This window comes from Phyllobates terribilis, unplaced genomic scaffold (assembly GCF_046119375.1).
Source record: "Phyllobates terribilis strain yellow unplaced genomic scaffold, ASM4611937v1 Scaffold_9__5_contigs__length_417890890, whole genome shotgun sequence".
Taxonomy (NCBI): domain Eukaryota; kingdom Metazoa; phylum Chordata; class Amphibia; order Anura; family Dendrobatidae; genus Phyllobates; species Phyllobates terribilis.
In genome coordinates this window covers 385,858,987-385,876,407 of record NW_027362769.1, presented here as the reverse complement: position 1 = coordinate 385,876,407, position 17,421 = coordinate 385,858,987, and positions in this window count along the sequence as shown.

Below are 17,421 nucleotides of genomic sequence, written 5' to 3'. Positions count from 1 at the left end.
TAAAGGAAATATAAATAAGTTTGCAAATTTTTGTAAATACTCTAATGAGCAAATCACCATAGTTTCGTATTCACTATAGAATAAAAATGGCCACTGTCTTGCTACATTGAAACTTGTCCTAGAGTATTAAAACAGGTGCAGCATGAGAAGTAAAGAGCTCCACAGCTGTGAGCTGGAGATACATATACCATGTATTGTCATTCAGAAAGACAGGGTCAACAGCAGCTTCTTCTTACCTCAACATTCCTGATATCACAAGTATTAGATCAGATAGACATGGTGGACAGCAGTATGAACAGCCTCTTCTTAACTCTGCACTCCTGGTATATCCAATATTAGATATGATAGACAGGATGTACAGCAGTGTGAGCAGACTATTCTTACCTCTGCACCCCCTGTATTAAATCAGATGGACAGCAGTGTGAGCAGCATCTTCTTACCTCAGTACTACTTGTATCTCCAGTATTAGATAAGATAGACAGGGTGCACAGCAATGTGAGCAGCCTTGCATCTCCAGTATTAGATCAGATAGACATGGGGGACAGCAGTCTGAGCAGCCTCTTCTTACCTCCGCACCCCTTGTTTCTTCAATATTAGATCAGATAGACAGGGTGGACAGCAGTGTGAGCAACCTCTTTTTATCTTAGTACTACTTGTATCTCTAGTATTAGATAAGATAGACAGGGTGAACAGCAATGTGAGCAACCTTGTATGTCCAGTATTAGATCAGATAGGCAGGATGAACAGCAGTGTGAGCGGCCTTCTCTTACATCAGCACCTCAAGTATCTCCAGTATGAGATAAGATAGACATGACAGACTGCAGTGTGAGCAGCCTCTTCTTACCTTTGCATCCTTTGTATCTCCAGTATTAGATAAGATACATAGGGTGTACAGCAGTGTGAGTAGCCTCTTACCTCTGCATCCCTCGTATCTCCAGTAATAGATTAGATAGACAGGGTGTACTGCAGTGTGAGCAGCATCTTACCTCTGCATCCCTCGTATCTCCAGTAATAGATTAGATAGACAGGGTGTACTGCAGTGTGAGCAGCCTCTTACCTCTGCACCCCTCGTATCTCCAGTAATAGATTAGATAGACAGGGTGTACAGCAGTGTGAGCAGCCTCTTACCTCTGCACCCCTCGTATCTCCAGTAATAGATTAGATAGACAGGGTGTACAGCAGTGTGAGCAGCCTCTTACCTCTGCACCCCTCGTATCTCCAGTAATAGATTAGATAGACAGGGTGTACAGCAGTGTGAGCAGCCTCTTACCTCTGCACCCCTCGTATCTCCGGTAATAGATTAGATAGACAGGGTGTACAGCAGTGTGAGCAGCCTCTTACCTCTGCACCCCTCGTATCTCCAGTAATAGATTAGATAGACAGGGTGTACAGCAGTGTGAGAACCTCTTACCTCTGCACCCCTCGTATCTCCAGTAATAGATTAGATAGACAGGGTGTACAGCAGTGTGAGCAGCCTCTTACCTCTGCACCCCTCGTATATCCAGTAATAGATTAGATAGACAGGGTGTACAGCAGTGTGAGCAGCCTCTTACCTCTGCACCCCTCGTATCTCCAGTAATAGATTAGATAGACAGGGTGTACAGCAGTGTGAGCAGCCTCTTACCTCTGCACCCCTCGTATCTCCAGTAATAGATTAGATAGACAGGGTGTACAGCAGTGTGAGCAGCTTCTTACCTCTGCCCCCTCGTATCTCCAGTAATAGATTAGATAGACAGGGTGTACAGCAGTGTTGCGCAGCCTCTTACCTCTGCACCCCTCGTATCTCCAGTAATAGATTAGATAGACAGGGTGTACAGCAATGTGAGCAGCCTCTTACCTCTGCACCCCTCGTATCTCCAGTAATAGATTAGATAGACAGGGTGTACAACACTGTGAGCAGCTTCTTACCTCTGCACCCCTCGTATCTCCAGTAATAGATTAGATAGACAGGGTGTACAGCAGTGTGAGCAGCCTCTTACCTCTGCACCCCTCGTATCTCCAGTAATAGATTAGATAGACAGGGTGTACAGCAGTGTGAGAACCTCTTACCTCTGCACCCCTCGTATCTCCAGTAATAGATTAGATAGACAGGGTGTACAGCAGTGTGAGCAGCCTCTTACCTCTGCACCCCTCGTATCTCCAGTAATAGATTAGATAGACAGGGTGTACAGCAGTGTGAGCAGCCTCTTACCTCTGCACCCCTCGTATCTCCAGTAATAGATTAGATAGACAGGGTGTACAGCAGTGTGAGCAGCTTCTTACCTCTGCCCCCTCGTATCTCCAGTAATAGATTAGATAGACAGGGTGTACAGCAGTGTTGCGCAGCCTCTTACCTCTGCACCCCTCGTATCTCCAGTAATAGATTAGATAGACAGGGTGTACAGCAATGTGAGCAGCCTCTTACCTCTGCACCCCTCGTATCTCCAGTAATAGATTAGATAGACAGGGTGTACAACACTGTGAGCAGCTTCTTACCTCTGCACCCCTCGTATCTCCAGTAATAGATTAGATAGACAGGGTGTACAGCAGTGTGAGCAGCCTCTTACCTCTGCACCCCTCGTATCTCCAGTAATAGATTAGATAGACAGGGTGTACAGCAGTGTGAGAACCTCTTACCTCTGCACCCCTCGTATCTCCAGTAATAGATTAGATAGACAGGGTGTACAGCAGTGTGAGCAGCCTCTTACCTCTGCACCCCTCGTATCTCCAGTAATAGATTAGATAGACAGGGTGTACAGCAGTGTGAGCAGCCTCTTACCTCTGCACCCCTCGTATCTCCAGTAATAGATTAGATAGACAGGGTGTACAGCAGTGTGAGCAGCCTCTTACCTCTGCACCCCTCGTATGTCCAGTAATAGATTAGATAGACAGGGTGTACAGTAGTGTGAGCAGCCTCTTACCTCTGCACCCCTTGTATCTCCAGTAATAGATTAGATAGACAGGGTGTACAGCAGTGTGAGCAGCCTCTTACCTCTGCACCCCTCGTATCTCCAGTAATAGATTAGATAGACAGGGTGTACAGCAGTGTGAGCAGCTTCTTACCTCTGCACCCCTCCTATCTTCAGTAATAGATTAGATAGACAGGGTGTACAGCAGTGTGAGCAGCCTCTTACCTCTGCACCCCTCGTATCTCCAGTAATAGATTAGATAGACAGGGTGTACAGCAGTGTGAGCAGCTTCTTACCTCTGCACCCCTCCTATCTCCAGTAATAGATTAGATAGACAGGGTGTACAGCAGTGTGAGCAGCCTCTTACCTCTGCACCCCTCGTATCTCCAGTAATTGATTAGATAGACAGGGTGTACAGCAGTGTGAGCAGCCTCTTACCTCTGCACCCCTCGTATATCCAGTAATAGATTAGATAGACAGGGTGTACAGCAGTGTGAGCAGCCTCTTACCTCTGCACCCCTCGTATATCCAGTAATAGATTAGATAGACAGGGTGTACAGCAGTGTGAGCAACCTCTTACCTCTGCACCCCTCGTATATCCAGTAATAGATTAGATAGACAGGGTGTACAGCAGTGTGAGCAGCCTCTTACCTCTGCACCCCTCGTATATCCAGTAATAGATTAGATAGACAGGGTGTACAGCAGTGTGAGCAGCCTCTTACCTCTGCACCCCTCATATCTCCAGTAATAGATTAGATAGACAGGGTGTACAGCAGTGTGAGCAGCCTCTTACCTCTGCACCCCTCGTATCTCCAGTAATAGATTAGATAGACAGGGTGTACAGCAGTGTGAGCAGCCTCTTACCTCTGCACCCCTCGTATCTCCAGTAATAGATTAGATAGACAGGGTGTACAGCAGTGTGAGCAGCCTCTTACCTCTGCACCCCTCGTATCTCCAGTAATAGATTAGATAGACAGGGTGTACAGCAGTGTGAGCAGCCTCTTACCTCTGCACCCCTCGTATCTCCAGTAATAGATTAGATAGGGTGTACAGCAGTGTGAGCAGCCTCTTACCTCTGCACCCCTCGTATCTCCAGTAATAGATTAGATAGACAGGGTGTACAGCAGTGTGAGAACCTCTTACCTCTGCACCTCTCGTATCTCCAGTAATAGATTAGATAGACAGGGTGTACAGCAGTGTGAGCAGCCTCTTACCTCTGCACCCCTCGTATCTCCAGTAATAGATTAGATAGACAGGGTGTACAGCAGTGTGAGCAGCCTCTTACATCTGCACCCCTCGTATCTCCAGTAATAGATTAGATAGACAGGGTGTACAGCAGTGTGAGCAGCCTCTTACCTCTGCACCCCTCGTATCTCCAGTAATAGATTAGATAGACAGGGTGTACAGCAGTGTGAGCAGCCTCTTACCTCTGCACCCCTCGTATCTCCAGTAATAGATTAGATAGACAGGGTGTACAGCAGTGTGAGCAGCCTCTTACCTCTGCACCCCTCGTATCTCCAGTAATAGATTAGATAGACAGGGTGTACAGCAGTGTGAGCAGCCTCTTACCTCTGCACCCCTCGTATCTCCAGTAATAGATTAGATAGACAGGGTGTACAGCAGTGTGAGCAGCCTCTTACCTCTGCACCCCTCGTATCTCCAGTAATAGATTAGATAGACAGGGTGTACAGCAGTGTGAGAACCTCTTACCTCTGCACCCCTCGTATCTCCAGTAATAGATTAGATAGACAGGGTGTACAGCAGTGTGAGCAGCCTCTTACCTCTGCACCCCTCGTATCTCCAGTAATAGATTAGATAGACAGGGTGTACAGCAGTGTGAGCAGCCTCTTACCTCTGCACCCCTCGTATCTCCAGTAATACATTAGATAGGTAGGGTGTACAGCAGTGTGAGCAGCCTCTTACCTCTGCACCCCTCGTATCTCCGGTAATAGATTAGATAGACAGGGTGTACAGCAGTGTGAGCAGCCTCTTACCTCTGCACCCCTCGTATCTCCAGTAATAGATTAGATAGACAGGGTGTACAGCAGTGTGAGAACCTCTTACCTCTGCACCCCTCGTATCTCCAGTAATAGATTAGATAGACAGGGTGTACAGCAGTGTGAGCAGCCTCTTACATCTGCACCCCTCGTATCTCCAGTAATAGATTAGATAGACAGGGTGTACAGCAGTGTGAGCAGCCTCTTACCTCTGCACCCCTCGTATCTCCAGTAATAGATTAGATAGACAGGGTGTACAGCAGTGTGAGCAGCCTCTTACCTCTGCACCCCTCGTATCTCCAGTAATAGATTAGATAGACAGGGTGTACAGCAGTGTGAGCAGCCTCTTACCTCTGCACCCCTCGTATCTCCAGTAATAGATTAGATAGACAGGGTGTACAGCAGTGTGAGCAGCCTCTTACATCTGCACCCCTCGTATCTCCAGTAATAGATTAGATAGACAGGGTGTACAGCAGTGTGAGCAGCCTCTTACCTCTGCACCCCTCGTATCTCCAGTAATAGATTAGATAGACAGGGTGTACAGCAGTGTGAGCAGCCTCTTACCTCTGCACCCCTCGTATCTCCAGTAATAGATTAGATAGACAGGGTGTACAGCAGTGTGAGCAGCCTCTTACCTCTGCACCCCTCGTATCTCCAGTAATAGATTAGATAGACAGGGTGTACAGCAGTGTGAGCAGCCTCTTACATCTGCACCCCTCGTATCTCCAGTAATAGATTAGATAGACAGGGTGTACAGCAGTGTGAGCAGCCTCTTACCTCTGCACCCCTCGTATCTCCAGTAATAGATTAGATAGACAGGGTGTACAGCAGTGTGAGCAGCCTCTTACCTCTGCACCCCTTGTATCTCCAGTAATAGATTAGATAGACAGGGTGTACAGCAGTGTGAGCAGCCTCTTACATCTGCACCCCTCGTATCTCCAGTAATAGATTAGATAGACAGGGTGTACAGCAGTGTGAGCAGCCTCTTACCTCTGCACCCCTCGTATCTCCAGTAATAGATTAGATAGACAGGGTGTACAGCAGTGTGAGCAGCCTCTTACCTCTGCACCCCTCGTATCTCCAGTAATAGATTAGATAGACAGGGTGTACAGCAGTGTGAGCAGCCTCTTACCTCTGCACCCCTCGTATCTCCAGTAATAGATTAGATAGACAGGGTGTACAGCAGTGTGAGAACCTCTTACCTCTGCACCCCTCGTATCTCCAGTAATAGATTAGATAGACAGGGTGTACAGCAGTGTGAGCAGCCTCTTACATCTGCACCCCTCGTATCTCCAGTAATAGATTAGATAGACAGGGTGTACAGCAGTGTGAGCAGCCTCTTACCTCTGCACCCCTCGTATCTCCAGTAATAGATTAGATAGACAGGGTGTACAGCAGTGTGAGCAGCCTCTTACCTCTGCACCCCTCGTATCTCCAGTAATAGATTAGATAGACAGGGTGTACAGCAGTGTGAGCAGCCTCTTACATCTGCACCCCTCGTATCTCCAGTAATAGATTAGATAGACAGGGTGTACAGCAGTGTGAGCAGCCTCTTACCTCTGCACCCCTCGTATCTCCAGTAATAGATTAGATAGACAGGGTGTACAGCAGTGTGAGCAGCCTCTTACCTCTGCACCCCTCGTATCTCCAGTAATAGATTAGATAGACAGGGTGTACAGCAGTGTGAGCAGCCTCTTACCTCTGCACCCCTCGTATCTCCAGTAATAGATTAGATAGACAGGGTGTACAGCAGTGTGAGAACCTCTTTCCTCTGCACCCCTCGTATCTCCAGTAATAGATTAGATAGACAGGGTGTACAGCAGTGTGAGCAGCCTCTTACATCTGCACCCCTCGTATCTCCAGTAATAGATTAGATAGACAGGGTGTACAGCAGTGTGAGCAGCCTCTTACCTCTGCACCCCTCGTATCTCCAGTAATAGATTAGATAGACAAGGTGTACAGCAGTGTGAGCAGCCTCTTACCTCTGCACCCCTCGTATCTCCAGTAATAGATTAGATAGACAGGGTGTACAGCAGTGTGAGCAGCCTCTTACATCTGCACCCCTCGTATCTCCAGTAATAGATTAGATAGACAGGGTGTACAGCAGTGTGAGCAGCCTCTTACCTCTGCACCCCTCGTATCTCCAGTAATAGATTAGATAGACAGGGTGTACAGCAGTGTGAGCAGCCTCTTACCTCTGCACCCCTCGTATCTCCAGTAATAGATTAGATAGACAGGGTGTACAGCAGTGTGAGCAGCCTCTTACATCTGCACCCCTCGTATCTCCAGTAATAGATTAGATAGACAGGGTGTACAGCAGTGTGAGCAGCCTCTTATTACCTCTGCACCCCTGTTACCTCCAGTAATAGAACAGTAAATCCACTGGGAGCATAGCTTCCTATACATGAAGGGAGGGTGGTGAAGCTTCCTACTGCACATGCTCATAGGCACCTGTCCTAATATTTTAGGTCTGTGTCTGTCATGGCAACCTTATGGAAATTTTAATTCTATGTTGATTAGCCAACAGGACAAAACACCAGCAATTTGGTAATTTAATGAATTTAGGAATTTATTTATAATGACATTTCCTTTCATTATTTATTTTTTTCTATTTCTTGAGAACCGCTTTAAAGGTGGTAAAAGATAATATTCAGGCTACCTGCAGCCACCATCATTAAAGGGGTTTTCTCATGAAAAAAAAAAACTAATAATTTTAATGAGTAGATCTTGAAATCATAATAACTTCCACAATTGGATGTGTTGAAATAAAATGTTCCTGTGCGGAGATAATCTTATAAATGTGCCCCTGCTGTGTACTGTGTAATGGCCGTGTCTGACCGTGCAGGGACATGGTCTGATCATACCACATCTCCTGGGCAGGGGAGGAAGAAAAAGAGTATACAGACATTACAGCACAGGATCACAGCTGATTCTTTTTGTGAGCTAAAATATTTCACTGCCTGTTTTTAAACAATGTTTTACTCCAAAGAAAGAATCAGCTGTGACCTATGCTGAATTGTCTGTATACTCTTTTGCTTCCTCCCCTGCCCAGGAGCTGTGGTATGATCAGACTGTGTCCCTGTACGGTCAGACACAGCCATTACACAGTACACAGCAGGGGCACATTTATAAGATTATCTCCGCACAGGGACATTTTATTTAAACACATCCAATTGTGGAAATTATTATTATTCCAAGATCTATTGATTAAAATGTAACTTTTGTTCGTGTGAAAATCCCTTTAAATTAATATATGAGAATACTTATGGGGGCCTATAATAAGTTTTGCTCTGTGGCCCTATGACATCTGAATACACCCCTGGATATATTGTACTGGACTTTATTGTACACGTCACCTTCATATGTATTCTACTGATTTCCTATTGATGTCTGATAGGTGACTGTTGTATTGTAATCAGAGGAGCAGAGCTATAGATACTGCAGATTATAAGCTTAATACGCACAGAATTTGTCCTCTTCACTATTCTTTGGGTGGTGACATCTTTTAATTGCCAAATCATTTGTCCATCTCCACAACCATTTTTTTTTCTTCTATTCCCAATGCATCTAAAAAAAAAATGAAACACGGTTTTAAACAATCTGGAGTGAAAATTTACTCATTTTTTGTGTTTACAGTTCCTATACAGACCTAGGTGTCTCCATGGTAACAGACTACATAGCATGCGTAGTCTGATTCTGCAGTCACATTTCCTTTGATCTGTCTCTTCTTTCTGATTTACTACATGAAGAACAGAAAGAAGTAGAAGACGGATGGGAGGATGAGCGCAGAATCTGACTACACGAGGTTAGTTGTCTGTTACCATGGAGATATTTAGGTTCTCATATGAGCTGTACGCAAAACAAAAAAAAAATCGTAAAAGGATTTTTTTGTAAATTAAGACTAATTGTAAACTTTTTTTTTTTTTTTGGACGAATTGGTTAATTAAAAAATTTGTTTCAAAGGTGGAAATAGGCTTTAATATTAAACACTACAAGCCCAGAAATGTTAATAATCCAGCACTTGGCTCAAACTCAGAACTGAAATAAAATGTAGAGCGGAAGATCTGAAACCAGCAAGAAACTTTCTCTGATTACAAAACTGATGAGTTTTATGGATTTTTTTTTTGTGATAATTGAGATTATCATTGATGTAGGATTAAAGAAAGTTTACTGTCAATGTACGGCCGATGGATCACAATGGGGGTTGGGGAGCGTCATCCTCATTTTATCCATCTTGTATTATTGGATTGTTACATTATTGCTCGCTTCAAATAAAATAGTCCTGCTGATATTGTCGGGACAGTTTCTGGAGACGATTAATGAGATCCAATCGCTAAAATGACTTTATGACCTGATGTGAAACTACTATTCATTCCAGAAGTAACATATGGTAAGAGTGCGGTAACATCTAGAGATTACTGGAGAACAAGCAAAAGAAATGGACCTTCAGTGACCAGTAGATAGAGGAGACTGGAGAACAAGCAAAAGACATGGACCTTCAGTGACCAGTAGATAGAGGAGACTGGAGAACAAGCAAAAGAAATGGACCTTCAGTGACCAGTAGATAGAGGAGACTGGAGAACAAGCAAAAGAAATGGACCTTCAGTGACCAGTAGATAGAGGAGACTGGAGAACAAGCAAAAGAAATTGACCTTCAGTGACCAGTAGATAGAGGAGACTGGAGAACAAGCAAAAGAAGTGGACCTTCAGTGACCAGTAGATAGAGGAGACTGGAGAACAAGCAAAAGAAATGGACCTTCAGTGACCAGTAGATAGAGTAGACTGGAAAACAAGCAAAAGAAATGGACCTTCAGTGACCAGTAGATAGAGGAGACTGGAGAACAAGCAAAAGAAATGGACCTTCAGTGACCAGTAGATAGAGGAGACTGGAGAACAAGCAAACGAAATGGACCTTCAGTGACCAGTAGATAGAGAAGACTGGAGAACATGCAAAAGAAATGGACCTTCAGTGACCAGTAGATAGAGGAGACTGGAGAACAAGCAAAAGAAATTGACCTTCAGTGACCAGTAGATAGAGGAGACTGGAGAACAAGCAAAAGAAGTGGACCTTCAGTGACCAGTAGATAGAGGAGACTGGAGAACAAGCAAAAGAAATGGACCTTCAGTGACCAGTAGATAGAGTAGACTGGAAAACAAGCAAAAGAAATGGACCTTCAGTGACCAGTAGATAGAGAAGACTGGAGAACAAGCAAAAGAAATGGACCTTCAGTGACCAGTAGATAGAGGAGACTGGAGAACAAGCAAAAGAAATTGACCTTCAGTGACCAGTAGATAGAGGAGACTGGAGAACAAGCAAAAGAAGTGAACCTTCAGTGACCAGTAGATAGAGGAGACTGGAGAACAAGCAAAAGAAATGGACCTTCAGTGACCAGTAGATAGAGTAGACTGGAAAACAAGCAAAAGAAATGGACCTTCAGTGACCAGTAGATAGAGGAGACTGGAGAACAAGCAAAAGAAATGGACCTTCAGTGACCAGTAGATAGAGGAGACTGGAGAACAAGCAAACGAAATGGACCTTCAGTGACCAGTAGATAGAGAAGACTGGAGAACAAGCAAAAGAAATGGACCTTCAGTGACCAGTAGATAAAGGAGACTGGAGAACAAGCAAAAGAAATGGACCTTCAGTGACCAGTAGATAGAGGAGACTGGAGAACAAGCAAACGAAATGGACCTTCAGTGACCAGTAGATAGAGAAGACTGGAGAACAAGCAAAAGAAATGGACCTTCAGTGACCAGTAGATAAAGGAGACTGGAGAACAAGCAAAAGAAATGGACCTTCAGTGACCAGTAGATAGAGGAGACTGGAAACAAGCAAAAGAAATGGACCTTCAGTGACCAGTAGATAGAGGAGATTGGAGAACAAGCAAAAGAAATGTACCTTCAGTGACCAGTAGATAGAGGAGACTAGAGAACAAGCAAAAGAAATGGACCTTCAGTGACCAGTAGATAGAGGAGACTGGAGAACAAGCAAAAGAAATTGACCTTCAGTGACCAGTAGATAGAGGAGACTGGAGAACAAGCAAAAGAAGTGGACCTTCATTGACCAGTAGATAGAGGAGACTGGAGAACAAGCAAAAGAAATGGACCTTCAGTGACCAGTAGATAGAGTAGACTGGAAAACAAGCAAAAGAAATGGACCTTCAGTGACCAGTAGATAGAGGAGACTGGAGAACAAGCAAAAGAAATGGACCTGCAGTGACCAGTAGATAGAGGAGACTGGAGAACAAGCAAAAGAAATGGACCTTCAGTGACCAGTAGATAGAGGAGACTGGAGAACAAGCAAAAGAAATGGACCTTCAGTGACCAGTAGATAGAGGAGACTGGAGAACAAGCAAAAGAAATAGACCTTCAGTGACCAGTAGATAGAGGAGACTGGAGAACAAGCAAAAGAAATGGACCTTCAGTGACCAGTAGATAGAGGAGACTGGAAAACAAGCAAAAGAAATGGACCTTCAGTGACCAGTAGATAGAAGAGACTGGAAAACAAGCAAAAGAAATGGACCTTCAGTGACCAGTAGATAGAGGAGACTAGAGAACAAGCAAAAGAAATGGACCTTCAGTGACCAGTAGAGAGAGGAGACTGGAGAACAAGCAAAAGAAATGGACCTTCAGTGCCCAGTAGATAGAGGAGACTAGAGAACAAGCCAAAGAAATGGACCTTCAGTGCCCAGTAGATAGAGGAGACTGGAGAACAAGCAAAAGAAATGGACCTTCAGTGCCCAGTAGATAGAGGAGACTGGAAAACAAGCAAAAGAAATGGACCTTCAGTGACCAGTAGATAGAGGAGACTGGAGAACAAGCAAAAGAAATGGACCTTCAGTGACCAGTAGATAGAGGAGACTGGAAAACAAGCAAAAGAAATGGACCTTCGGTGACCAGTAGATAGAGGAGACTGGAGAACAAGCAAAAGAAATGGACCTTCGGTGACCAGTAGATAGAGGAGACTGGAAAACAAGCAAAATAAATGGATCTTCAGTGACCAGTAGATAGAGGAGACTAGAGAACAAGCAAAAGAAATGGACCTTCAGTGACCAGTAGATAGAGGAGACTGGAGAACAAGCAAAAGAAATGGACCTTCAGTGACCAGTAGATAGAGGAGACTGGAAAACAAGCAAAAGAAATGGACCTTCAGTGACCAGTAGATAGAGGAGACTGGAGAACAAGCAAAAGAAATGGACCTTCAGTGACCAGTAGATAGAGGAGACTGGAAAACAAGCAAAATAAATGGACCTTCAGTGACCAGTAGATAGAGGAGACTGGAGAACAAGCAAAATAAATGGACCTTCAGTGACCAGTAGATAGAGGAGACTGGAGAACAAGCAAAATAAATGGACCTTCAGTGACCAGTAGATAGAGGAGACTGGAGAACAAGCAAATTAAATGGACCTTCAGTGACCAGTAGATAGAGGAGACTGGAGAACAAGCAAAAGAAATGGACCTTCAGTGACCAGTAGATAGAGGAGACTGGAGAACAAGCAAAAGAAATGGACCTTCAGTGACCAGTAGATAGAGGAGACTGGAAAACAAGCAACAGAAATGGACCTTCAGTGACCAGTAGATAGAGGAGACTGGAGAACAAGCAAAAGAAATGGACCTTCAGTGACCAGTAGATAGATGAGACTGGAAAACAAGCAAAAGAAATGGACCTTCAGTGACCAGTAGATAGAGGAGACTGGAGAACAAGCAAAAGAAATGGACCTTCAGTGACCAGTAGATAGAGGAGACTGGAAAACAAGCAAAATAAATGGACCTTCAGTGACCAGTAGATAGAGGAGACTGGAAAACAAGCAAAATAAATGGACCTTCAGTGACCAGTAGATAGAGGAGAATGGAGAACAAGCCAAAGAAATGGACCTTCAGTGTCCAGTAGATGGAGGAGAATGGAGAACAAGCCAAAGAAATGGACCTTCAGTGTCCAGTAGATGGAGGAGACTGGAGAACAAGCAAAAGAAATGGACCTTCGGTGACCAGTAGATAGAGGAGACTGGAAAACAAGCAAAATAAATGGATCTTCAGTGACCAGTAGATAGAGGAGACTAGAGAACAAGCAAAAGAAATGGACCTTCAGTGACCAGTAGATAGAGGAGACTGGAGAACAAGCAAAAGAAATGGACCTTCAGTGACCAGTAGATAGAGGAGACTGGAAAACAAGCAAAAGAAATGGACCTTCAGTGACCAGTAGATAGAGGAGACTGGAGAACAAGCAAAAGAAATGGACCTTCAGTGACCAGTAGATAGAGGAGACTGGAAAACAAGCAAAATAAATGGACCTTCAGTGACCAGTAGATAGAGGAGACTGGAGAACAAGCAAAATAAATGGACCTTCAGTGACCAGTAGATAGAGGAGACTGGAGAACAAGCAAAATAAATGGACCTTCAGTGACCAGTAGATAGAGGAGACTGGAGAACAAGCAAAATAAATGGACCTTCAGTGACCAGTAGATAGAGGAGACTGGAGAACAAGCAAAAGAAATGGACCTTCAGTGACCAGTAGATAGAGGAGACTGGAAAACAAGCAACAGAAATGGACCTTCAGTGACCAGTAGATAGAGGAGACTGGAGAACAAGCAAAAGAAATGGACCTTCAGTGACCAGTAGATAGATGAGACTGGAAAACAAGCAAAAGAAATGGACCTTCAGTGACCAGTAGATAGAGGAGACTGGAGAACAAGCAAAAGAAATGGACCTTAAGTGACCAGTAGATAGAGGAGACTGGAGAACAAGCAAAAGAAATGGACCTTCAGTGACCAGTAGATAGAGGAGACTGGAAAACAAGCAACAGAAATGGACCTTCAGTGACCAGTAGATAGAGGAGACTGGAGAACAAGCAAAAGAAATGGACCTTCAGTGACCAGTAGATAGATGAGACTGGAAAACAAGCAAAAGAAATGGACCTTCAGTGACCAGTAGATAGAGGAGACTGGAGAACAAGCAAAAGAAATGGACCTTCAGTGACCAGTAGATAGAGGAGACTGGAAAACAAGCAAAATAAATGGACCTTCAGTGACCAGTAGATAGAGGAGACTGGAAAACAAGCAAAATAAATGAACCTTCAGTGACCAGTAGATAGAGGAGAATGGAGAACAAGCCAAAGAAATGGACCTTCAGTGTCCAGTAGATGGAGGAGAATGGAGAACAAGCCAAAGAAATGGACCTTCAGTGTCCAGTAGATGGAGGAGACTGGAGAACAAGCAAAAGAAATGGACCTTCGGTGACCAGTAGATAGAGGAGACTGGAAAACAAGCAAAATAAATGGATCTTCAGTGACCAGTAGATAGAGGAGACTAGAGAACAAGCAAAAGAAATGGACCTTCAGTGACCAGTAGATAGAGGAGACTGGAGAACAAGCAAAAGAAATGGACCTTCAGTGACCAGTAGATAGAGGAGACTGGAAAACAAGCAAAAGAAATGGACCTTCAGTGACCAGTAGATAGAGGAGACTGGAAAACAAGCAAAATAAATGGACCTTCAGTGACCAGTAGATAGAGGAGACTGGAGAACAAGCAAAATAAATGGACCTTCAGTGACCAGTAGATAGAGGAGACTGGAGAACAAGCAAAATAAATGGACCTTCAGTGACCAGTAGATAGAGGAGACTGGAGAACAAGCAAAATAAATGGACCTTCAGTGACCAGTAGATAGAGGAGACTGGAGAACAAGCAAAAGAAATGGACCTTCAGTGACCAGTAGATAGAGGAGACTGGAAAACAAGCAACAGAAATGGACCTTCAGTGACCAGTAGATAGAGGAGACTGGAGAACAAGCAAAAGAAATGGACCTTCAGTGACCAGTAGATAGATGAGACTGGAAAACAAGCAAAAGAAATGGACCTTCAGTGACCAGTAGATAGAGGAGACTGGAGAACAAGCAAAAGAAATGGACCTTAAGTGACCAGTAGATAGAGGAGACTGGAAAACAAGCAAAATAAATGGACCTTCAGTGACCAGTAGATAGAGGAGACTGGAAAACAAGCAAAATAAATGGACCTTCAGTGACCAGTAGATAGAGGAGAATGGAGAACAAGCCAAAGAAATGGACCTTCAGTGTCCAGTAGATGGAGGAGAATGGAGAACAAGCCAAAGAAATGGACCTTCAGTGTCCAGTAGATGGAGGAGACTGGAGAACAAGCAAAAGAAATGGACCTTCAGTGGCCAGTAGATAGAGGAGACTGGAGAACAAGAAAAAGAAATGGACCTTCAGTGACCAGTAGATAGAGGAGACTGGAAAACAAGCAAAAGAAATGGACCTTCAGTGACCAGTAGATAGAGGAGACTGGAGAACAAGCAAAAGAAATGAACCTTCAGTGATCAGTAGATAGAGGAGACTGGAAAACAAGCAAAAGAAATTGACCTTCAGTGACCAGTAGATAGAGGAGACTGGAGAACAAGCAAAATAAATGGACCTTCAGTGACCAGTAGATAGAGGAGACTAGAGAACAAGCAAAAGAAATGGACCTTCAGTGACCAGTAGATAGAGGAGACTGGAGAACAAGCAAAGGAAATGGACCTTCAGTGACCAGTAGATGGAGGAGACTGGAGAACAAGCAAAAGAAATGGACCTTCAGTGACCAGTAGATAGAGGAGACTGGAGAACAAGCAAAAGAAATGGACCTTCAGTGGCCAGTAGATAGAGGAGACTGGAGAACAAGCAAAAGAAATTAACCTTCAGTGACCAGTAGATAGAGGAGACTGGAGAACAAGCAAAAGAAATGGACCTTCAGTGACCAGTAGATAGAGGAGACTGGAGAACAAGCAAAAGAAATGGACCTTCAGTGACCAGTAGATAGAGGAGACTGGAGAACAAGCAAAAGAAATGGACCTTCAGTGACCAGTAGATAGAGGAGACTGGAAAACAAGCAAAAGAAATGGACCTTCAGTGACCAGTAGATAGAGGAGACTGGAGAACAAGCAAAATAAATGGACCTTCAGTGACCAGTAGATAGAGGAGACTGGAAAACAAGCAAAAGAAATGGACCTTCAGTGACCAGTAGATAGAGGAGACTGGAAAACAAGCAAAAGAAATGGACTTCAGTGACCAGTAGATAGAGGAGACTGGAGAACAAGCAAAAGAAATGGACCTTCAGTGACCAGTAGATAGAGGAGACTGGAAAACAAGCAAAAGAAATGGACCTTCAGTGACCAGTAGATAGAGGAGACTGGACAACAAGCAAAAGAAATGGACCTTCAGTGACCAGTAGATAGAGGAGACTGGAAAACAAGCAAAAGAAATGGACCTTCAGTGACCAGTAGATAGAGGAGACTGGAAAACAAGTAAAAGAAATGGACCTTCAGTGACCAGTAGATAGAGGAGACTGGACAACAAGCAAAAGAAATGGACCTTCAGTGACCAGTAGATAGAGGAGACTGGAGAACAAGCAAAAGAAATGGACCTTCAGTGACCAGTAGATAGAGGAGACTGGAGAACAAGCAAAGGAAATGGACCTTCAGTGCCCAGTAGATAGAGGAGACTGGAGAACAAGCAAAAGAAATGGACCTTCAGTGCCCAGTAGATAGAGGAGACTGGAGAACAAGCAAAAGAAATGGACCTTCAGTGACCAGTAGATAGAGGAGACTGGAAAACAAGCAAAAGAAATGGACCTTCAGTGACCAGTAGATAGAGGAGACTGGAGAACAAGCAAAAGAAATGGACCTTCAGTGACCAGTAGATAGAGGAGACTGGAGAACAAGCAAAAGAAATGGACCTTCAGTGACCAGTAGATAGAGGAGACTGGAGAACAAGCAAAAGAAATGGACCTTCAGTGACCAGTAGATAGAGGAGACTGGAAAACAAGCAAAATAAATGGACCTTCAGTGACCAGTAGATAGAGGAGACTGGAGAACAAGCAAAAGAAATGGACCTTCAGTAACCAGTAGATAGAGGAGACTGGAGAACAAGCAAAAGAAATGGACCTTCAGTGGCCAGTAGATAGAGGAGACTGGAGAACAAGCAAAAGAAATGGACCTTCAGTGACCAGTAGATGGAGGAGACTGGAGAACAAGCAAAAGAAATGGACCTTCAGTGACCAGTAGATGGAGGAGACTGGAGAACAAGCAAAAGAAATGGACCTTCAGTGACCAGTAGATGGAGGAGACTGGAGAACAAGCAAAAGAAATGGACCTTCAGTGACCAGTAGATAGAGGAGACTGGAGAACAAGCAAAAGAAATGGACCTTCAGTGGCCAGTAGATAGAGGAGACTGGAGAACAAGCAAAAGAAATTAACCTTCAGTGACCAGTAGATAGAGGAGACTGGAGAACAAGCAAAAGAAATGGACCTTCAGTGACCAGTAGATAGAGGAGACTGGAGAACAAGCAAAAGAAATGGACCTTCAGTGACCAGTAGATAGAGGAGACTGGAGAACAAGCAAAAGAAATGGACCTTCAGTGACCAGTAGATAGAGGAGACTGGAAAACAAGCAAAAGAAATGGACCTTCAGTGACCAGTAGATAGAGGAGACTGGAGAACAAGCAAAAGAAATGGACCTTCAGTGACCAGTAGATAGAGGAGACTGGAAAA